A 19095-nucleotide genomic window follows, 5' to 3' on the forward strand; every position below is an offset into this window, starting at 1 on the left:
AAACAACATATTGTACTACATTGGATTACAATATGGTTTTCTTTACTGTAAAAGTCGGTGCTTAAATATGTCATATTTTAATAAAGTGATTAAAACTTCCTTACATGATATGTGTTTTTACATTTTACATACAAATGAAATGTTTATGAATAAATGCACATTCACATAGATTAATAAGATATATTATGACAAGTGAATTGATCGTTTTGACATTTGCGACGGTCTTTTGAACTGTGAATTAAAAAAAAAACCACCAAGAATGTGTCTTAAGTACACGGATGGGATTCCCCATCTGCACTATCATTTTCTATGTTCAGTGGACCGCGAAAAAGGGGTAAAATCTCTAATTTGGCATTAAAATTAGATAGATCATATATTATAAGGAACATGTGTACTAAGTTTCAAGTTCATCATAAACTATACCTCGACCAAAAACTTTAACCTGAAGCGGGACGAACGGACGACGAACGGACTCACAGACCAGAAAACATAATGCTCATAAATGGGACATACATATTTGTAGTTACATTTGCCCCTAATAAAATGAGATACCAGTATATAACCTTGTCATCATCTGAAGACGTCGGAGGGTTTTCACTGCAGAATTGAGAGTAAACGGTACAGTTTTAAGTCGTGGTTTGTGAGAATCTATACTCTAACAATAGGTTGATTAACTAGATAGAGCTTATGATTATGTGTTAGCCAGAGAACCAAAAGGACTGAAATATGGTAACCTCTTTTATGTCTTAATTATCCATAACATTACAGAAATGTTTTACACTTACCTAAACACACCCTACGTTTTTACAATTCCGTCCTCTTTTTTTTTTAATTTGACATTTGAAATACAATTTATCAGCGGAACTTAAGGAGGAATCAGCAAAATGCTTATGGTATTGTTGGTTGTTTCATTCTTCAGAATTTTATGTTTTGATTTTTTTTTTTTTGAATAGTCGTTTGCTTCTCTTTTTTTCGTTTTCTTTTGACCATGGTGCTTTGTGTCTAATCTTCGACTCGACGATCTAGTCATTTTTTTTAGCCAAAAACTTCTTTGTTGTGTGTGTTTTTTTTTCGTTTTTTTTTTCTTAGAAAGAGACAAAATATACCAAAGTGACTTTCAAACTAATACTGTCGAAAATAAACTATGAATAACCATCAAAATTGCCTTTCATTTTTAAAAATTATCAGTATATGATGTTTAGAGCTTGGATAATGGAGCTGTTGAATGGGCTCACATACTTTTCCAGTGCTATAATACTCTGTGACTTTTATTGTTGTAGTTACCAATTATGTCAATCAATTGTTACATATCTCATTTTATGCGCTTTGTGGGCCCTGTAATTTTGGAAATAAAAATATATATATTCTATTGGTGGATATGTACGATATAGAAACCATGCTTCGGTTATGAGGGAGCGGTGGACACACTCACATGTTCGTATCTAGTGGATGGATGGCTCACTGACAATTATATTTCAGCTGCTCAGTATGAGGCTGATGGTAAAAATCATAACAAAGTAGTTCAATTTGTCTAATGTAGTTTTTGACTCTTATTTTTTTTAATCTAGAACATTGTGCAAGCCATGATCTCCAATTAGCAGTTGACTGGTCCAATATATACTAATGAATATGAAGTAACTTCTATGGTTATGAAAAGAGGAGCATGACTATTCTAAAATACATAGTTTTATGAAATTTCGTGAAATTGAATAAATTGTCTATATATAATATAATTTATCATTTTTCTCATTTAGAATTAAAAGTGAAACGCATTCGCTATGCATGCCTTAGATGTCTTTCAAACTTTTCTTTGATTATTAACACTGAACTTCAAAGTAACAAGAGAGAAAATATCTTAAATATGTAGACTTGTATAAGAAAAAGGAGACATTTATTTAAAACATGCCTTCGAACAGTTTATTCAGTGTAGTCGGATAAAAAATAAATTGCTCTTGATTGCACTGTTTGATATCTTGTAAAAAATATCAATCAAATGCTAATATCAAATTTGTTTCTGAATATATGAATTGTATGAATAAATATTAATATTTAATTGATTCTTATAAGACTGTAATTAAATTCTAATGAAACCAATGTTTAAACTCAAGCTGAGATGCACTTTTCTAGTTGGTTATAGCAATGAAATGCTTTTATACTTTGCACTATGCTTTCACACTTATTGCATATAGTTTATTATATTTAAACTTATTAGATTTTTTTTTTTAATTTTGATATAATTTTTTTAATTTTGATCAAAATTTCAAAAATCTAAAATTTGAAAACGTTTTAGAATTTTGAATTGATAAGTGTTACACGGACCCATTTTCTCCTTGTTTAGTTGGAATCGTCTGTAAGAGAAATCAAGAGAGAGAGATAGAGAGCTTTGGACTGTTGTTCAGTAGAGAGAGAGAGAGAGAGAGAGAGATGAGAGAGAGAGAGAGAGAGAGAGAGAGAGAGAGAGAGAGAGAGAGAGAGAGAGAGAGAGAGAGAGAGAGAGAGAGAGAGAGAGAGAGAGAGAGAGAGAGAGAGAGAGAGAGAGAGAGAGAGAGAGAGAGAGAGAGAGAGAGAGAGAGAGCTTTGGACTGTTGTTCAGTATTATAGATAGAACGTACTTGTTTGATTACAACTATTTGTTGTATATATGTTGTGTACAAGTTGTAATGTTGTACAAATTATAATTTGTACAGAATTTTTTGTACAAGTTATCAGTGTTTTATGACCTGCTGAACAAAAATGGATGATGCAAGTCTTTTGCTCTGCATATTTCTGTCAATTTTTCACAACTTCATGATACAGTCTAAAACTGGGCATTGATGCAAAAACATTATAAGGCCACACAAAGATTTTGTATGGACATGAATATCGTATAAGGAAAATAATAAAATTAGAATTTAAACCATTCAGGTATCCTCATTTCCAGTTTGAAGGCAAGGAGAATAGCACTAAATGTTAGGTTGACGTATATTTTTTTTAATTTAAAACATTACACTGGTACATTTTATCAGTTAAACTTGTATCCCCTGTTGCAAGAAGGTAGGTGTCAAAAAACTTATAACTTGTACAAAAACCCTGTACAAATTATAATTTGTACAAACTTACATCTTGTACACAACATATATACCCCATTTTATCTTTATTTTTGGTTAGTATAAGTTATTCTTATGCTTTGTAAGAAAAAACGTCAATCATATAAATTATGTGATGATTTTTTTTTCGATGTTTATTTGTTTATATCGAAAAATGTCAAATATTTACGTACTTGCGTGAAATGCATAAAACACTCTACAGAATGAAGTTTTTACTATAATAAGTATACCCCTGTGTACGTCATTCATGAATGGAATGGTTAAATAGTGTTCCCTTTGAAGTGGCTTAATTGATGTTTAGATATGCTCCACATATATAAATGAATTCAAAATGTATTATAGATTATCAATGAAATTCTTTCAAATATAATTAGGTGCCTAATATACAAATTATGTTTGATTTTATTCAGTTTAATATGTCATTATACATAATATATGACGCAAAATTTGTGAAAATGCACTGAGGTATCAAACTTTTTAAAACTTTGAATTGATAAGTGTAACACGGACCTATTCAACGTACTGTACATGTATGAATTAAAAATTCTTAGTTTTGAAAATAGCCCGACTGTATCGTATATCCCTTTAGATTCGTCTCCAATTAATACGTTCTTCTTCATATTATATATTTTAGATGAACCAGCAAATCGTACTATAAACGGACAATAAAAACTTGACAAAATGCAAGCATACTTTGTAGAAGGCAAACTATAAAGAGATATACTGAAACTATTTGAATCTGATTTCGAAATACACATTCCGTGCGGACATTTTTTTGGCACGCGCGACCAAACACTTTAGAACCCGACCCTTAATTCTTCATCATCATGACTTTATAAAATATAAATCTCCATTTAAAGATTTTTAAAGCATGTTTTATCTCACTAACAAAAGTGTAAATACATGTTTCAAGTTCAATTAAGGGTAGATATGATGAAGATTAAAATTTGTTTTATTATTTAAACAATGAAAAACCACATGTTTTTGAAAATGTTTCAATGGAAGACTTCGTTTGAGATAAACTGACAGACATCTTTATAATAATCCAAGGAAGGTATCTAATCAGTTGTTTTGGCAGTAAACAATAAGAAAAACCCAAGTAAACAATGAGAAAAACCCAAGTAAACAACACTTAGAAGATTGTTTTAGATTCCTTTCAAATATTTTACGTAAGGTTGCCCACACTTTGTTTTTGTATGATTATGATAAACCGAGGCCTGCTTTAACTGCGACAAGACCGCATATCATTTGTCAAATTTTTACAAAATTATATCACTCGAGGGTACGCACTTATGCGATGTTATCATGAATGCCAAATGTTTTGATTTTTTTTTCAAATAATAAATATGCTTCAAAAATGCTGTTGCACAGCACGATTAAGGAACATGTAAATTTTAAATGAAGTGGAGACACATGAACCATGGAGAGAAGAAATTATCTGGGATGTACCTGTTGTGTGATTATCTGGTCAATTATTGATACGTTTGCCCTAAAATTATTACAACATCATAGATAATGCTAAGGTACCCAAAAAAAAACCAGTTTTCCGAAAAACTACAATGTTTCACTAGGGATCATTTGTTTCACCTTTCTTGACATTATGTACAGTTTGTTCTGGCATTGCTTAAGATCGTTACATAATGAACCGTTTCAAACATTGCTTTGTGAAATCTATGATTTCATAAATTGAATTATTTTCTAAATTCACTGTATTCAAACGAACATAAAGTATTTATGTGCTAAATCTCTTTTGATTTTTGTAAAGCATACATATCTGAGCACATTCAGATATGTACCTTTATACGATAAAGGCATAATAGAAAACTAAATACATATTTAGGTACTGTAACGCGCAATGACCATCTTGATTTTAATAACTATAGATCCAGAGATCACAATATTTCTAATATCAAACATGTTTTGAATACGGAAACCATGCATCTACGAAAACAAATCCCGGTTTATAAACATCACACAATCAACAATACCGGTAAACGACAGCAATCAAACATCTACAAAATATATACATAACACATTAATTCTTTACATAAAACTTCAATACATAATAAAAAACAGAATTCTTAATGAAAAATAAACTTCAATACAAAAGAAGCGTACGACAATCAGATAAATCTCGTGCAAACTTTTTATTATATACTGACCGCCAAAACCGGTTTCCAATAGAATACATTACATACTTCAAAAATCATACGCGAACCGCACATAAATATATGTACCCAATACGACCGTTTACATGTTTACGGCGGAATTAGTTCATGTCAAAATGTAAAGGACTTTTGAAGAGTAGCTCTCAGTAGCTGCAAACATGCGATGATACAGTATAATGTTTGTTTCTTGTTTGTTTGTATACTTGACGGGTTTTTATACGCCAGTCAAAATTTTGACGGGACGTATTATGGTATACAAATGTCCGGTGTCCGTCCGTCTGTCTGTCCGTCCGTCTGTCTGTCCGGCGTAAACATGTCGCACCGTAACTTGAGAACGACTTATCCAAATTTCATGAAACTTAACATAGTTGTTTCTTATGATGGTCAAATGATCTGTATATTTTTTGGTGAAAATAAGATTAAAACTTTTTGAGTTACGGCACTTTGTAACTAAAACAGGGGTGTGTTTTTTTCACATGTCGCACCGTATCTCAAAAACGATTCTTAATTATGGCTTAAAACTTTTAACACTTCTTAGTTATATTAATCTTAATATCTGTATACTTTTTGGTGATGATTCAAAATTTTATTTTTGAGTTATTGAGTATTTTGTAAAAAAGGGGGAGGGGTTATTTACATGTCGCACCATATCTCAAAAACGATTTATGATTATTGCTTAAAACTTTACACATGTCTTTGTTATAGTAATCTGAAGATCTGTATACTTTTTGGTGATGATTCAAAATTTCATTTTTGAGTTATTGAGTATTTTGTAAAAAAAGGGGGAGGTTTTTTTTACATATTGTGCCGTATCTCAAAAACCATTTATGATTATTGCTTAAAACTTAACACACTTCTTTGTTATATTAATCTAAAGATCTGTATACTTTTTGGTGATGATTCAAAACTTTATTTTGGAGTTATTGAGTATTTTGTTAAAAAGGGGATTTTTTTTTTTACATGTCGTGCCGTATCTCAAAAATAATTTTTGATTATTGCTTAAAACTTTACACACTTCTTTGTTATATTAATCTAAAGATCTATATACTTTTTGGTTTTGATTCAAAATTTTATTTTCGTGAAATTTAGTTTTTTGTAAAAAAAAAAAAACAGGGTTGGGGATTTCACATGTCCTCGCCGTGTCTCAAAAACAATATATGGTTATTACTTAAAACTTTCTCAGAAACTATTTATGATTATTGCATAAAACTTCCACACAAGACGTCGGGCGTATCATGCGCTCATGACGCAGCTGTTTATTTTTGTGTGTGATCTATATTACCATTATTTTATAGAACACCGGTAGTCCTTTACCAGGGATCAACTTGATAACCAAAAGGAAATGATGCAACAAAAGTAAAAGCCAGAAAATTGCACGTCTTTAAGGATGTACTTAGGTGAGGTTTTGGAATTTGTGTCATATGTTCGGACTCCTTGGTGTTTTCCCATACAATACAATGTAAAATATTTTGCCCCATAACACCCATTTATTTTTTCATATAAGACTTAATAGCTCATGAAAGGTCATTTACCAAAATTTTAGAAGATTCTTAATTTTTTGTTTTTTGTTTAGAGAACTAATAATACCAATGCAAATATAAGGTAAAAGTCCGAGTCAGCCTTTTCCCGCCATATTTTAAATCTCAAATATCTCGAAAAGGAGGTCCATGACCTGTCAATATTTTTAGCTTATTTTTATCCTTTATTGATGCTCTACCAGCCAGTTTATAGTATTAATTTACACTTCTTAATTTATTTATTTTCACCTAACCTCACCTAAGTACATCCTTAAGGAGTCTAAAATACGATATTAGTAAATAAAGCAAATGAAACTATTAGGTACATTTATCCCCCAAAAACTAAGCTTTAAACTCTTTCAGCAAAAAAAAATGACCATTCATATTTGCGTACCTTAATAAAGGTGTATAACTGCATCTTTTATGTCGGATTCTCGTGTATGATGTATTAATGTATCATCAGCTTTCCAAAGTTTTGACTTTTGGAGATTGCTGAATATATTTAGAACACTGCTTTATGAGTATCACAGTTTTCAGAAACTTAAAACATCAAAATGCTTGAATTTCTTTCATCGACAAAAACACATTTTTCAAAAGGCATAATTTAAAATTCTTGAGGGACTAACTATGCTCCTTTGCCAAAATGGGGATGTAGATTATAAAAGGGCTATAAAAATCACAAGTCGAACAAAAACAGATAATCAATCATGTCAAAAAAGCAAAAAAAGAAATAGCCTACTAAACTACTACATCGTACAATTCTTACCAAGCAACACGAACCTTACTAAAAACCATACATGGGTAATTTCTTGTGCTCAAGGTTAAATTTACCGGCAATACCCTGCTCTACTTGTGGCACCCGTCATGTTCCTCGTGATCAGTAAATAATAGATGATATGTCTCAAAGCAGATATACGATGAGGATAAGTTTTTTTCCTAATAAGTATGACGGAGACGTGAAAATGGTGTTTCTAATTAAGAAACAAAAAGAAGTTGGGAATATTTACTATAGGTTCAACTATGAAGAGGCCGCTTTTTTATTGTTAGTACTTCCGTGTTTATCTTACAGTCGGAAACTAGGTTGAAATAGAACAAAAGAATCGAAGCTCTTTGTTAGAGAAGGCGATAAATGTTTACTGTATTGTTTACTATAGTGACAAATTTTTTAAAAGTTAATAGAAACAAACAAAATTGCAATTTCCTTCTCAATTACGAGGTGTTTTATTTTAAAAACACCATTTGCATAAGTTTTCAATTTATCTAGTACATAGTTAAGCAGAACAATTAGAAAATTGCAGTTTTGTTTGTTTCTATTAACTTTTTAAAAATCTGTCACTATAGTAAACAATACAGTAAACATTTATCGCCTTCTCTAATAGAGAGCTTCGATTCTTTTGTTGTATTTCAACCTGGTTTCCGACTGAAATACCTATCTAATGAGTCACAAAAACAGAGAAGGTGTGTTCGAATAGCTATTTATTTACTGAAAGTATTTGACGACAGTCTTTCAAGTTGGACGATGAAAATGCATATCTTCGAAAAGTTCTAATTTTTTGTGTGTGATTACCAGGGTTTATAGTCTTCATACACTAAAAAAATCTAGTCTGCCCTTCCACGAAATATTTAATTAGAATTTTTTTAAATGTTTATGAATTTTCGAAAATTCCACCTGACAACCGATCAGACAATAGTTTTAAGTTGAATCAATGCAGACTAGATTTTTAACTGATGCTCATTAGCTAGTTAATACATTTGTCTTTTAAAATACAACTGACATATAAGGATCGTAATGGTGCAATGTGGATAAATTTATCGGTTTCCAAGAGCAATATTGGTAGCGCGTCATCTCTACAATGGCTTCCATTTCTACGATTGTGAAAATGAACTGGCGTAATGGGGAGATAATTTTGACGAAGTAGACTCCTGACTGCTTAGCTGTGTTTGGCAAAACCTTTCGAATTTTTATGTCTTCCTGCATTTTAAATTCGTTGGTTTTTTATGCCCTTTTTATCTTTTTTTTATTTTAGCATCACTGATGAGTTGTTTCAAGATTTAAAAAAAACAATGCCCGATATCGATGATGAGTTTAGTATTTTTTAATTTAAAGTTTGGTGACTAAGGTAACCACGTCTATCCAGATAAATTTGCGATAGATGATTTGTATGTTTGCTTCATGCCTTGGTTTAAACTAATATTATATTTTTTACATAGTAAATTTTCCATTTTTATGTAACAACACTCAAGAAGTATCTGCATGCGGCGTATGTAAATATAATAATAAATAAATAAGCTTTATTTAGAGTCGGTAAGCTATACAAACATAGACAAACATAATAAGATTTATTCCTATGAAGAATAAATCCGGTTATCGGAGGAAAGTGGGCTTACGTTTTGGGAGTTGTCCCGCTTTGAACACGTGGTGGAACTTGTTATGTATTATGAGTCACGTTAATTATTTTAACCTTGATAACTGTGACGTCATCATTCTTTCTTTACCACGTACGATACAGCAGAGGGAAGACGCAAAAAAATTGGGTTCCGTATGAATTAACTAATGTTTGTTTCAAAAGTTAATAATATTTCTTTGATTTGGTATATGAAATGGATGTCTTTGGTATATGAAATGGATGTCTTTGGTATATGAAATGGATGTCTTTCAAAAAATCTTATTTTACTGAAAAGGTTCGGAAAGTTTGAAAGATGGGAAAAGCACATGGTTTTGATCCAGTATAAAATAGTGTTAAAGATTTTATATCTTTTGTTGTTTCTTCTGTAAAGAGTTTCTAAATATTGCATTGTAAATTTTTAATTGTTGGTTTAATTCAGTGGAAATCATGAATTATATTTCCAAAAATATAAATTTTAACAGACCCGTAATTTCAGATAAAAACTGCGCACATGGTTTTAAAGACACGTGTCGCATGGACGTCTGCGATTTTAAAACTATCGTTATATGAAATGTTTCATCTGCTACACAGCAAGCAATTTAAAGAGAAACCAATAATGAATAAATGTATGAAGTTTATAAAATATACAGATCTAACATTGTTGGGTTGATGTTTAGACGAGTTGTATAGATATTATAACTTTTCAACGGTCGTTTCACTAATATTATTGTAGTAATATTTCAGTTTTAAAAACCAAACATCTTATGGAAATTGGGAAACAGATCTAGCAATGTCGTTGGACAGCATACTTCCACGCAAGTTTTAGCTACATGTATGATGACTCCAGAACTTAGGAATGAAGTTGTTCAGATTGTCAATGGCAATGCCCTTATTCACTCTCCAGCTACTGTTAGTGTTACATCTCCTGACTCAGTCAATGAAAGGCAACAATCGAATACAGGTATGAGGGGGGATAGGACCTTTATCGGGACTTCGGGATCGGGCGTTTTTAAGCTCGGGATTTCGGGATTGACCCTTTCGAGATCCGGGAATCATTTTTTTCGGATTTCGGGACGTCGGGATTTACTTTATTTAAATTCGGGACCTCGGGATTTCGTTTTTTTAAGTCCGGGATTTCGGGATCAGGACCCCTCCTATCCCCCCTCAGGTATAACACAAAGTTCTAATATTTGCCAATAACTAGTGCAAATGATAATCTATGTTTAAATGTTTCACAAAACTCGGAACAAAATAATTAATGGTGAATATGTAGATTTAGGTATATATTGCTTTAATACAAATTCAGGCACAGAACAGTAGATACAAATGAGGGCCCTCATGGGGTTTTTGATTATGTGATTACTTGGCCGTTTTTTTTTTGTTTTTTTTTTAATGATTATTTGATTATTAAGCCAAATATTTCATGATTATTTGATAACCTAGGACTGTATTTTTAGTTTATGATTATTTGATTACTAAAGATAAGCAAATATTTAATGATTATGTGATTATATTGGCAAAAAAATGGTGATTATGTGATTACTAGGACCCCCCATGAGGGACCTCACAAATGGACAGCTGATTATCCAAACTAAACTAAGTAAAAAGATTACTGATATTAACACATGGATAGATGCTTTCCTTATTTACATAAGTATTTATGTTGGTGTACATTTAGAAGATGCACCTAACTTAACCGAATACATACATGTTAAAATATTTTGTGTATCCGTGTTTCCAGTGCAAAATTTACAAAATCTCTCATTAGAGGGTATTGTTGGTCTTGCATACCTACCGTTTCTATTGATAATGAGTGTGCACTTATTCTTAATTTAGTGATAAATAAAAAGTTAACCACAGTTTCCATCTTTTATCTTAGATAGTTCAAATTTAATTTAATTTTGTAGAAATCTTCTAGTTTCTGTTTGAAATTACTATTACAATGCTTGTTAAAGGGTATTCCAATATATTTCATTAATTCAGATAATGTATTAGACCACAAATTTTCTCTGTACTAAGTTGATATTTTAATAGGATTGATTGATTGTTGGTTGCTTAATGTCCAGTGGCAAATATTTCAGGCATATCTATCAGGACGAATATTTACACAGTGTCTGTAAATTGTGTCATTTTAGGATAATTTAGTTTGTATCAAGCGGATACATTGTTATGACACATGTCTGCAAATTATGTCTTTTTAGAATAACTTAGTTTGTATCAAGTAGATATTCTGGTAGGACACGGTGTCTGTAAATTGTGTCTTTTTAGGATAATCTAGTTTGTATCAATTAGATCCATTGATAGGACAAAGTGTCTGTAAATTGTGTCTTTTAAGGATAATATAGTTGTATCAAGTAGATACATTGATAAGACACAGTGTCTGTAAATTGTGTCTTTTAAGGATAATATAGTTTGTATCAAGTAGATATGTTGATAGGACAGTGTCTGTAAATTGTGTCTTTTAAGGATAATATAGTTTGTATCAAGTAGATATGTTGATAGGACAGTGTCTGTAAATTGTGTCTTTTAAGGATAATATAGTTTGTATCAAGTAGATATGTTGATAGGACAGTGTCTGTAAATTGTGTCTTTTAAGGATAATATAGTTTGTATCAAGTAGATATGTTGATAGGACACAGTGTCTGTAAATTGTGTCTTTTAAGGATAATATAGTTTGTATCAAGTAGATATGTTGATAGGACACAGTGTCTGTAAATTGTGTCTTTTAAGGATATAGTTTGTATCAAGTAGATATGTTGATAGGACAGTGTCTGTAAATTGTGTCTTTTTAGGATAATTTAGTTTGTATCAAGTAGATACATTGATAGGACAGTGTCTGTAAATTGTGTCTTTTAAGGATAATATAGTTTGTATCAAGTAGATACATTGATAGGACAGTGTCTGTAAATTGTGTCTTTTAAGGATAATATAGTTTGTATCAAGTAGATATGTTGATAGGACAGTGTCTGTAAATTGTGTTTTTTAAGGATAATATTATAGTTTGTATCAAGTAGATACATTAATAGGACAGTGTCTGTAAATTGTGTCTTTTAAGGATAATATAGTTTGTATCAAGTAGATATGTTGATAGGATACAGTGTCTGTAAATTGTGTCTTTTAAGGATAATTTAGTTTGTATCAAGTAGATATGTTGATAGGACACAGTGTCTGTAAATTGTGTCTTTTAAGAATATTTTAGTTTGTATCAAGTAGATACATTGATATGACACTGTCTGTAAATGGTGTCTTTTAAGGATAATTTAGTTTGTATCAAGTAGATATGTTGATAGGATACAGTGTGTGTAAATTGTGTCTTTTAAGGATAATTTAGTTTGTATCAAGTAGATACATTTATATGACACAGTGTCTGTAAATTGTGTTTTTTAAGGATATTTTAGTTTGTATCAAGTAGATACATTGATATGACACAGTGTCTGTAAATTGTGTCTTTTAAGGATAATTTAGTTTGTATCAAGTAGATACATTGATAGGACACAGTGTCTTTAAATTATGTCGTTAAAGGATAATTTAGTTTGTATCAAGTAGATACATGGATATGACACAGTGTCTGTAAATTATGTCTGATATTAAAGGATAATTTAGTTTGTATCAAGTAGATACATTGATAGGACAAAGTGTCTGTAAATTGTGTCTTTTAAGGATAATTTAGTTTGTATCTAGTAGATACATTGATATGACACAGTGTCTGTAAATTGTGTCGTTTAAGGATAATTTAGTTTGTATCAAGTAGATACATTGATATGACACAGTGTCTGTAAATTGTGTCTTTTAAGGATAATTTAGTTTGTATCAAGTAGATACATTGTTAGGAAACAGTGTCTGTAAATTGTGTCTTATGAGGATAATTTAGTTTGTATCAAGTAGATACATTGATAGGACAAAGTGTCTGTAAATTGTGTCTTTTAAGCATAATTTAGTTTGTATCAAGTAGATACAATGATAAGACACAGTGTCTGTAAATTGTGTCGTTTAAGGATAATTTAGTTTGTATCAAGTAGATATATTGATATGACACAGTGTTTGTAAATAATGTCTTTTAAGTATAATTTAGTTTGTATCAAGTAGATACATTGATAGGACACAGTGTCTGTATATTGTGTATTTTAAGGATAATTTAGTTTGTATCAAGTAGATACATTGATAGGACACAGTGTCTGTAAATTGTGTCTTTTAAGGATAATTTAGTTTGTATCAAGTAGATACATTGATAGGACACATTGTCTGTAAATTGTGTATTTTAAGGATAATTTAGTTTGTATCAAGTAGATACATTGATAGGACACAGTGTCTGTAAATTGTGTATTTTAAGGATAATTTAGTTTGTATCAAGTAGATACATTGATATGACACGGTGTGTGTAAATTGTGTATTTTAAGGATAATTTAGTTTGTATCAAGTAGATACATTGATAGGACACAGTGTCTGTAAATTGTTCCTTTTTAGTATTTTTGATTGGTATCAAGTAGATACATCAGAAACATAGTGTACATGTCTAGTGGCTTTCGAAGCGTTCCGTAAATTGTATAATTATGATAATATCATTTGGCCACCACTTTTAGAATCACTTAAGGCCTTTTTATTGCATGCAACTATATTTATTGCTTATATGTCACTTGAAACAAATTAAATGGGTTTATAGGACAGCTAACTGTTATCCGTAAAGAAAGATCACGTTGCAAAATTTTGCTATTATTGTTATCCCATTCTCAAAAACGGATCAATGTTGTCATGGTACATGTATAGAAATAACAGAAACTAAACTAGAATATTGTCTAATTTATTTGTTAAAAATATGAAATGCAAAGACCAAAGGTTAAAGTCCCCTTATTCTCTGACTGGTGACAAGTACCAGTGTTCATGTGTTCTAAGTTTTAAAAGTTTGAATACATGTAGGAATAATGGATTCAGTTTCATTTTGAATCGGAGATATGGTAAAAACCAATAAGCATGAATAAAGCAGCCACAAGAATGTACACCTTTGCCGCTTAGCTATATAAATTATACAATTGGGAGGTTGCTACATAAAATAGCCTGAAATATATAATAAGCCCGATATATTCACATCTGAATGCGTTACTTTATCTCATGTGGGCAATTGTTTTTTTTTCTTATTTCATTACAGGGTAATTTAAATATAAATATATGTGTGTGGTCATTTAAAAGTACGGTCACGGCGGGTGTGTTGTGTCGCTACCGCATTTGTGGCGGTGGTCGAACTCAGTGTCCAATAACTCTTGGCATAGCCACTGAATTCGACCATGTGGCGAAAATAGCGACACAACATCTACAAATATATTATGCTTCTTATAATGGAATTATGTATCCGCTGAGCTTCTGTTTCCCAGGGCCAGCATCCGATATATTTTGGAAGCAATAATGTTAATAAGGATATTATATTGATATATAAGGAAATGACATTATAAGGAATAACAATAAGGTGGAAATAAGGAATAAGAATAATGTGGAAATAAGGAATAAGGAATGGACAATAATGTGGAAATAAGGAATAAGGAATGGACAATAATGTGGAAATAAGGAATAAGGAATGGACTATAAGGTTTAATTATATATACTAGGGACTTGCCAATTATGTTTCTCGGCAGTCCCATTCTTTGTCAAGCCGTGGCCGTACAATTTTGTACTTTTGCCAAATAAAATATTTCTTACTTTATATATTTGTATGTCATTTGGCCCCACGTTGTCTCAGATAATAAGATTTATTCCTATGAAGAATAAATCCGGTTATCGGAGGAAAGTGGGCTTACGTTTTGGGAGTTGTCCCGCTTTGAACACGTGGTGGAACTTGTTATGTATTATGAGTCACGTTAATTATTTTAACCTTGATAACTGTGACGTCATCATTCTTTCTTTACCACGTACGATACAGCAGAGGGAAGACGCAAAAAAATTGGGTTCCGTATGAATTAACTAATGTTTGTTTCAAAAGTTACCCACCCACCCACCACTTAGATTAAAGACATACTCCTAAAATGTAGTTGATATACATGTATTAAATGTTATATTATGTTATATCATGTTGTTCGTTTTTCTGCTGTTTTTGTTCTATTTTTCAGGTTGAAATGACTGGTAGCTTATTCCGATTGTAATCCCAATCCTTCGTCACGGCTTCAGACAAAGACCCCGACCATTGTAATCCCAATTCTTCGTCACGGCTTCAGACAAAGACTCCGACCATTTAATGGCGAAAATAGCGACACAACATCTACAAATATATTATGCTTCTTATAATGGAATTATGTATCCGCTGAGCTTCTGTTTCCCAGGGCCAGCATCCGATATATTTTGGAAGCAATAATGTTAATAAGGATATTATATTGATATATAAGGAAATGACATTATAAGGAATAACAATAAGGTGGAAATAAGGAATAAGAATAATGTGGAAATAAGGAATAAGGAATGGACAATAATGTGGAAATAAGGAATAAGGAATGGACAATAATGTGGAAATAAGGAATAAGGAATGGACTATAAGGTTTAATTATATATACTAGGGACTTGCCAATTATGTTTCTCGGCAGTCCCATTCTTTGTCAAGCCGTGGCCGTACAATTTTGTACTTTTGCCAAATAAAATATTTCTTACTTTATATATTTGTATGTCATTTGGCCCCACGTTGTCTCAGATAAGCTCTAATGAGCTTTTAACCGACATACGAGACATTTTTAACAATTACAACAATTCCCATATGAGACGATATTCTGAAACTTGCGTTTTCTATCATGCAGGATTTCCTTGCTAGAAATTTTCTGTTGATGAGTACGTAACAAGAGGGATTGGTTCCGTTTTCTTTAATATTCCGTTTTCTGTGTGTGTTCTGGGGATCGATATTTGTTATTTTTCCTTTTTTTTTTTTACATTTTAACCATTGTTTTGTCTATCCTTTATCGATGTGATGTTTGTTTCTATTGAACATGATTTTATTTTTTTTATTACAAAGTATATCAGTTTCGCGTTTGATAATGTCCTAACTCATTAACAGAAAATGAACATGGAAATTTGATTCTGTTGCAGGCATGTAAAAAGGGGAAAAAAATGTTCAATACTTTTCACAATCAGCAACAGTTAGCTATAATTCTCAAAATATTTGAATAAAGGGGCCCTTAATATATGACTGGTATCTTCAAAATTACAGATAGATAGAAACAAACAAGTAAACAACTCTACAGATGATTCAATCATGGCAATAATCTTAAATACTTTAGGAAGGGCTACTTTATAGTGGATATAATTAAAGTTGAGGTTATGAGGAATTTAGTTCAGCTCTTGTTTTGGTTGTGATAATTCCTAAGCCAAAAGTACTTGAACGAGATTTAACATTTTCAAAACAATTACGACGGGAGCGATAAAAACAATATTAAAAGACATTTTTGTACTTTTATTCCTAATTGTAGCTCGAAGTTCTGGTATTAAAATCGGCTAAAAAAAAATACAAAAGGATCCCGCTAACATGTTTAAACCCGCCACATTATTTATGTATGTGCCTGTCCCAAGTCAGGAGCCTGTAATTCAGTGGTTGTCGTTTGTTTATGTGTTACATATTTGTTTTTCGTTCATTTTTTTACATAAATAAGGCCGTTAGTTTTCTCGTTTGAATTGTTTTGCATTGTCTTATCGGGGCCTATTATAGCTGACTATGCGGTATGGGCTTTGCTCATTGTTCAAGGCCGTACGGTGACCTATAGTTGTTAATGTCTGTGTCATTTTGGTCTTTGTGGATAGTTGTCTCATTGGCAATCATACCACATCTTCTTTTTTATATTAGGCTATTAAAAAGTTAATACAAATAGTTTGATACAAAAATGGTAAAAACCACAATAAATTAATTCCCTTTCGATGCTATACCTGAATAATAAGTTGTATGAGGGACAATTTTATTAGTACCACAGTATCTGTGTTAAAACGGTGCAAAGATAACAGCTAGCCTGGCAATGCCCCTCACTATTAAACGCATGCATGAAAACAACAACACACGATTGCTCTCAGAACATGTCAATTGTATAAACGAACATATTCAAAGCCTGACAACATCTTTTAAACCCAAAACTTTTTAAATATATCAAAGTTTTATATAAGTATGAAGACTTTTAACTAAATTCAGTTATATATTTTGCATATTGGACCAGAAATACACCTGTTGGAAATTTCTCAACAAGGGTATTTAAGCTAGTAAAAGAAAGATAACTGTAATAGGGAAAACCAATATTTTATCATTCTTTATTTGGATGTTATTGTTCCGATAGGTAACTAAAAATAAATAAATCAAGTCCCTTTTCAGCAAAAATTAAAAAAAAACCTCTATGTGCTATTTTATTGGATACAACTCAGATTTAAATAGAGTTTTGCATGTTATTTGGTGGTATTTTTTTCAGTCTATATTAAATATCTTGTTCAATGATGTTTGAAAATGGAAGAGGCTACACTTCGTTGTAAAAAAAATATTGAAGAACAATAAAACTTATGAAAACTAGACAATCAAACAAAACCTTTAATTACGATCGAAATTTTATGATGCAATAATGTAATGCAGTGTTCATGGCACCAAGACCATAATCTTCATCCACTGGTTAGTCAAGACGTTGTCTCATCACTATATACATGCACACATGCTTCTTCGTTTTTAACTATTAACTTTATACAATACATTTGCGAATGGCGGCACACATTTGAGATGATAAGCAACACAAAAAAACTGAAATTGTCAAAACTAGCTAAATTGTCCTTCATGACATCTTTCAGGGGCAGATCCAGCCATTTTAAAAAGGGGGGGTTCAAATGCAAATGCATTGATCGTCCAAAAAAAAAGGGGGGGTTCCAACTCCCGGAACCCCCCCCCCCCCCCCCCCCCCCCTCTGGATCCGCGCCTGCCTTTCATTGACAATGTTAGACCAAACTTGGTATACACTTTGCAATTATAACAAGTACGTTCTGATGTATATTAAATGCATAATATTTCAGACCTGCTTTGATTGTGTAAAAAAGTTACATTTTTTTATAAATGAAGAAGATATGCATATTCTTTAGAGATTTCTTATAAACATATCATTGTACAATGTATGTCTTTACATTCTTTCAACTCATAACTTAATATACTGAATATTCTAAATTAAGAGTGGCACAATAGAAAAACTCTATACAAATTGCTATTTTACTGGCGCTTAAATTTTTTAGTAAGTTGTACAAAGAAAGATAACTCCAGATTGTTTTTGTCTTAGCTTACAATAAACATGTCAGTTTTTGGTTTGTCTAGAAACACAAAACAGATTGAATGATTGTCATTAGATAAGTGTCCAGTGGCAAATATTTCATACTTATCCGGGATGAAAAAAACTAACACTAAATCTAATGAGTATGTTGACTTGGATTTAGGGAGGGAATTTCGACTGCCACCAGAAAGAGTGTATGCTAGATAGGGACCTCTCAATGAGTTGTTATAAGGATTATTCAACATGCTATGAGCGTGGCACTAAATCAACCAAAGAGATGTGCTCTCGAGCATGGGTTTTTGGTGTAGGAGAAATCAAGGGATGACCATATTTCTATATCGAAGCTATCCCTTTGGGACACTGTGAGTCAAGGAAATATAATTGCCCCATCGCCATCTTGAGTTGCAATGACATTTTCACAGAATTTGGTTTAAAAAGATTGATAGGTAGTTGACAAGGTAACAGTCCAAAGAAAGACATGTTACCCAAGTCTGACACATTGCTCTGACTTTGAACTCATCAGTCTATGCTCATACTTGCAACATAAAAAGTGGAGAAGCAGTCAATTCATGTGTATGGTTTGAGCATAGAATTATTAATTTTTCTTCCTTAGTTTGAGCAAGCTGGTGATCGATCTTACAATCACATACTTTGGAGCAGTTCTCATATTTCCTTTTGGCAGTATTAAA

At 31.6% G+C, this 19095-nt stretch overlaps 2 long non-coding RNA genes across 2 annotated transcripts in view; one reads left to right on the forward strand and one right to left on the reverse strand.

Moving 5' to 3' along the window:
• LOC139516643 (uncharacterized) overlaps positions 1-19095 on the reverse strand; it is a 681292-nt gene that overhangs the window by 595851 nt on the left and 66346 nt on the right. The window lies entirely within an intron of this gene.
• Positions 9102-15789, forward strand: LOC139516636 (uncharacterized). Its single transcript, XR_011662993.1, has 2 exons — positions 9102-10119; positions 10327-15789. It is a non-coding gene; the product is annotated as an uncharacterized lncRNA (long non-coding RNA).

This window comes from Mytilus edulis, chromosome 3 (genome assembly GCF_963676685.1).
Source record: "Mytilus edulis chromosome 3, xbMytEdul2.2, whole genome shotgun sequence".
Lineage (NCBI taxonomy): Eukaryota > Metazoa > Mollusca > Bivalvia > Mytilida > Mytilidae > Mytilus > Mytilus edulis.